The following is a 5,629-nucleotide window of genomic DNA, read 5'->3' as shown; positions in this document are numbered from 1 at the left end:
AAAAACTTCTTGACATTGGTCTTGGCAATGTCATTTTGGATTGGTAACAAAAGCAAAAATAAACAAGTGGAACCACATTGAGCCAAAAAGTTTCTCCACAGCAAGGAAGCAATTAACAAAATTAAAAGGCAATCTATAGAATAGGAGCAAACAATATATCTTATAAGGGGTTAATACCCAAAATATATAAGGAACTTATATAACTCAATAACGAAAAAACAAATAACTTAATTTGAAAATGAGCAAAGGATCTCACTAGACACATTTCCAAAGAAGAAATACAAATAGCCAACAGATATATTAAAGATGCTAAACACAATCAATCATCAGGGAAATGCAAGTTAAAATCAAAATGCTGTATCAATTATACTTGTTAGGATGGCTGTTATCAAAAATTCAAACAATAACAATTGTTGGACTGGAAATGGAGAAAAGGGAACCTTTACACAGTGTTGATAGGACTGTAAATTGGTACAGCCACTATTTAAAACAGCATGGAGTTTTGTAAAAATACTTAAAAAATATAACTATTATATGACCAGTAATCTCACTTCTGGGAATATATCCAAAGGAAATAAAACCACTATCTCAAAGAGCTATCTGCGTTCCCATATTTATAGCAGCATTATTCAAAGCCAATATATAGAAACCACCTAAGTATCTGACAATGGATAAAGAAAGAAAAAAAAATGTGGCACATAGAAAATAGAATATTATTCAGCCTTAAAGAGGATAGAAATCCTGCCATTTGCAACAACATAGATAAACCTCGAAGACATTATGCAAAGTGAAGTAAGCCAGATACAGAAAGAAAAATACTGCCATGTCTCATTTATATATGGAATCTAAAAAAGTCAAACTCATAGTAACAGAGAGTAGATCAGTGGTTACCAGAGTCTGGGGTATGGTGAATTGGGGAAATGTTGGTCAAAGGGTACAAATTTTCAATTATAAGATGGGTAAGTTATAAAGACATAATGTACAGAATGGTAACTATAATGTATCATATATTTGAAATTTGCTAAAAGTAAATCTCAGGTGCATTCGCCTCAAAAAAAAAAAAAGAAACTATATGAGGTGACATATATGTTAATTAGCTTGATTGTAGTAAATATTTCACAAAGTATATATAAATTTTAAAACATCACATTGTACCTTTGAATATATACAATTTTTATTTGTCAATTATATCTCAAAGTTGTGGGGAAGAAGAATTAATATCAATCTTTCAAAAACTCTTCAAAAATAGGAGAGTATATTTACCAACTCATTCTCTCTGGCCTTGATACCAAAACCAGACAAAGACAGTGTAAGAAAAGAAAACTATAGACCAGTAATCATTAGGAATATAAGCACAAAAATTCTCAAAAAAAATACTAGAAAATGAATCCACTAACATATAAAAAAGATAATATAGTATGACCAAGGGGGATTTATTCCAGAAATGCAAGATCAGTTCAACATTTAAAAATCAACTAAGTTAATAACTATATTAATAGAATAAAGAGCAAAACAACATGATTATCTCAATAAATTTAGAAAAAGCATTTGACAAAATCTAACACCCTTATAATAATAAACACACTCAACAAACTAGAAATAAAAGGAAGCTTTCTCAATGTGGAAAGGGCAGTTATTAAAAATGCACTGCTAACATCATATGCAATGGTGAAAACTGAAAGCTTTCCTTCTAAGATCCAGAGTAAAACAAAGATATCCATTCTTATCACTTATATTCAACATTGTGTTGAACATTCTAGCCAGGGAAATTAGGCAAGAAAAAGAGAAAAAGACATCCATATTGGAAAAGATAAAATATAACTATCTCTATGTGCAGATAACAGTATCTTGTATATAGAAAATCCTAAGGAATACACACACACACATACACACACACACACACACACACACACACACACACACACACGAATCAATAAACAAATTCAGCAATATTGTAGAATACAAGAGAAACATGCAAAAATCAATTGAATTTATATACATTAAAAGTAAACAGTTTAAAAATGAAATAAAGAAAACAATTCCTCTAGCCATATACAAAAATTAACTCAAAGGATCATAGACCTAAATGTAAGAGCTAAAGCTATAAAACTCAGGAGAAAATACAAGTGTAAATCTCTGTGATCTTGGACTAAGCAATTTTTTTTCCAGATAAGATACTAAAAGTATAAGTAATAAAATAAAAAATAGGTAAGTTGAATTTCCTCAAAATTTTGATTTTTTTTATTTCAAAGCACCATCAAGAAAGTGAAAAGACAACTCACAGAAAGGGGGAAGATATTTACAAACTATTTGATAAGGGACTAATTTTCAGAGTACATAAAGAACTCTAACAACATAGCAATAAAAAGATGAATAACTCACTTTTTAAATGTGAAAAATATTTTAACAGATATTTCTCCAGAGAAGATATACATACAAATGGCCAATAAGCACATGAAAAAAAGTTCAACATTATTAGTCACTAAAAAAATCAAAATCAAAACCACACTATGATGGCTATAATAAAAAGAAAGACAATTTAAAAAGTGTTGACAAGAATGTGGAGAAATTGAAACTTTCATACATTGTTGGCAGAAATATAAAATGGTGCAGCCGTTTTGGAAAATAGTTTGGCAGTATCTCAAAAGTTAAACATAGAGATGCCAAAAGAGCAATTCTACTTCTATGTATACACCCAAGATAAATGAAAAAGTATGTTCACACAAAAACTTGTACATAAATGTTTATAGCAACATTGGCTACTATGGAGTAGCCAAAAAATGTAAACAACCCTCATACCCATCACTAATGAATGGATAAATATAATGTGGTATATCCATACAATGGAATAATATTCAGCGATAAAAATTAATGAAGTGCTTACAAATGCTACAATATGGATGAACCTCGAAAACATTATGCTAAGTGAAAGAAGCCAGCCACAAAAGTCACATATTATATGATTTCATTTATATGAAATATCCAGAATAAGCAAATCCATAGAAACAGAAAGTGGTTGCCAAGAGCTGGGAAGAGGGGAGAATGAGGAGTGTTTGCTAATGAGTATGGGAGTTTGGGGGAGGAGATGAAAATTTATGAAATTAGATAATGGTTTTACAACTCTATGAATATACTAAAAACCACTGACTTATTCACTTAAAAAGTGAATTTTGTGGTATGTGAATTATATGTCAATTAAAAAAAGAAGAAATAGACAATCTGAATGAATCTATATCTACTAAAATTTATATTTTATAGTTAAAACTTTCCAACAAGGAAAAATTCTAGGCCCAGATGGCTTCACTAGTAAATTCTAGCAAATAATTAAGGATGAGATAATACCAATCCCCAGAAACTTTTAGAAGACATAGAAGGGAATACTTCCCAAGTAATTTTATGAGGCCAGTATTACTCTGATACCAAAACCAGACAAAGACATTACAAGAGGAAAAATAAAAAACTTTACAAAATGTAGATAAGGGATCAGCACAGCGTGGCCTGTGAGTCAAAGGCAGCCTGCAATCTGTTTATGTAAATAATGTTTTATTAAAACACAGCCATATCCATTTATTTAATATCATCTATTGCTGCTTTCATGTTACAGTGGCAGAGTTGGGTAGTTGTGGCACAGATTATACAGTCCAAAAAGCCTCAAATATTTACCACCCAATTTTACAGAAAAAGTTTGCTGATCCCTGCTATAGGCCAATAGCGCTCATGAAGAAAGATACAAAAATCTTTCCTTTACAAAGATTAGCAAATCAACCAAGAAATATATAAAACAGATAAAACATGAAGATCAAGTGAAATTTTTCCAAGGAATTCAATGTTGATTTATATAAAAAAAATTCAGTCAATATAATGTAACATATTAACAGAATAAAAATTAAAAATGCCATCGTCATCTCAATAGTTGGAGAAAAAAAGCATTTGATAAAATTCAATATCCATTCATGATAAAAATACTTTTCAGCAAACTAAAAATAGAAGGGAAAGTTCCCATCCAGCATGTAGGAAGTTTGGAAGTCACCACTCTGTCCTAACAACAAGTAACAGGCTGAACAAACTGAAAAATCAACAACTCTTCTTAGATCCATCAGAGAAGTTGGTCACAGGGAAAACTGCTGCACCCAAAGCTGCAGAGACAGCATCATTAGTCACAGAGAATTAGACAGAGAATTACAACTTACCAGGGCAGAAACTCATGAGCAGAAACCATAGGGAACCAGTGCCAGCAGAGGGAAACCTGAACTACAATCGACAAATTGCTGAAGGCTCAGTGTGGACAATTCTGAGAGAGAAAAACTCCAGAGGGATACAATTATAAGGTGACCCTCCCCCTGACATTCACACACTCTTTTGTGAGTTATACCTCCTGGAGCTCTACCAGGTTCTCACAGTTAATATCAGAAAAATCCCCTCATGCTTCTGGCAGTGGGGAGGAGAAAACAAACCATTTTGAAATATGCCAGTGCATTCTGTTCTTAACAAACCCTGCCCTCAGGAGAAACTATCTAACCAGAGCCTAACTGCTAGGGTTTTATCAGAACCTAACTCACTTGAGGGAAGAGAAATACCCAACTCCAGCCCACTCTTGCCATCCTGTCTCCTCTAAGGGAGAAAAAGCAAGTGAGAAACACTTTTGAAACTCAGTCCAGAAGCATAGTTTCACTAAAAAACTGAGACATAACCATAGGACTATAGTATGCTTCCCATGACACACATCTTATCATTATATTGCTAAAGGCTTATCTACAGCTGTTCCTTTCAACCAGTACATCATGTCCAACTACTAAGAAGAAAATCACAAGTCATACTAAAAGGCAAAAACACAATCTGAAGATATAGAGCAAGCATCAGAACCAGACATGGCAAGGATGTTAGAATTATCAAACAGAGAATTTAAAACAGCTATGATCAATATGCCAAGGGCTCTATGAATAAAGTAGACAGCATGCAAGAAAAGAAGAGCAATGCGAGCAGAGAGATGAAAATTCTTACAAAGCAATGCTAGAGATTAAGAAGTACTGTAACAGAATGAATAATGCTTTTGGTGGGCTTATTAGTACACTGGACATACCTAAGGAAAGAATCTTTGAGCTTGAGGACACCTCCTTAGAAACCTTCAAAATTGAAAAAAGAAATACAAAAAAAATGGCTGGGGCAGGGGAAGAACAGAATATCCAAGGACTATGGGACAGCTACAAAAGGTGTAACATATGCATAATGCTAATAACAGAAGGAGAAGAGAGGAAAACAGAAGAAAATTTTAAAACAATAATGACTGAGAATTTCCCCCAAATTAATGTCAGATACACAACTACAGATCCAGGAACCTTAGAAAACATCAAGTAGGATGCATGCCAAAAATGTACGTTGAGACATTTCATATTCAATTTATAGAAAATCAAAGATAAAGAAAAAATCCTGAAAGAAGCCAGGGTTAAAAAGACACCTTACCAATAGAAGAGCAAAGATGAGAATTACATCTGGCTTCTCCTCAAAGTCTATGAAAGCAAGAAGAGAGTGGAGAAAAATAATTAAAGCATTGATTAAAAAAAAAACAACCTAAAATTCTGTACCTTATGAGATTATCCTTAAAAAGTAAAGGAGAAATAAAGACTTTCTT

Source organism: Pteropus vampyrus, unplaced genomic scaffold (genome assembly GCF_000151845.1).
Source record: "Pteropus vampyrus isolate Shadow unplaced genomic scaffold, Pvam_2.0 Scaffold193, whole genome shotgun sequence".
NCBI lineage: Eukaryota > Metazoa > Chordata > Mammalia > Chiroptera > Pteropodidae > Pteropus > Pteropus vampyrus.
This window is presented reverse-complemented; position numbering follows the sequence as displayed.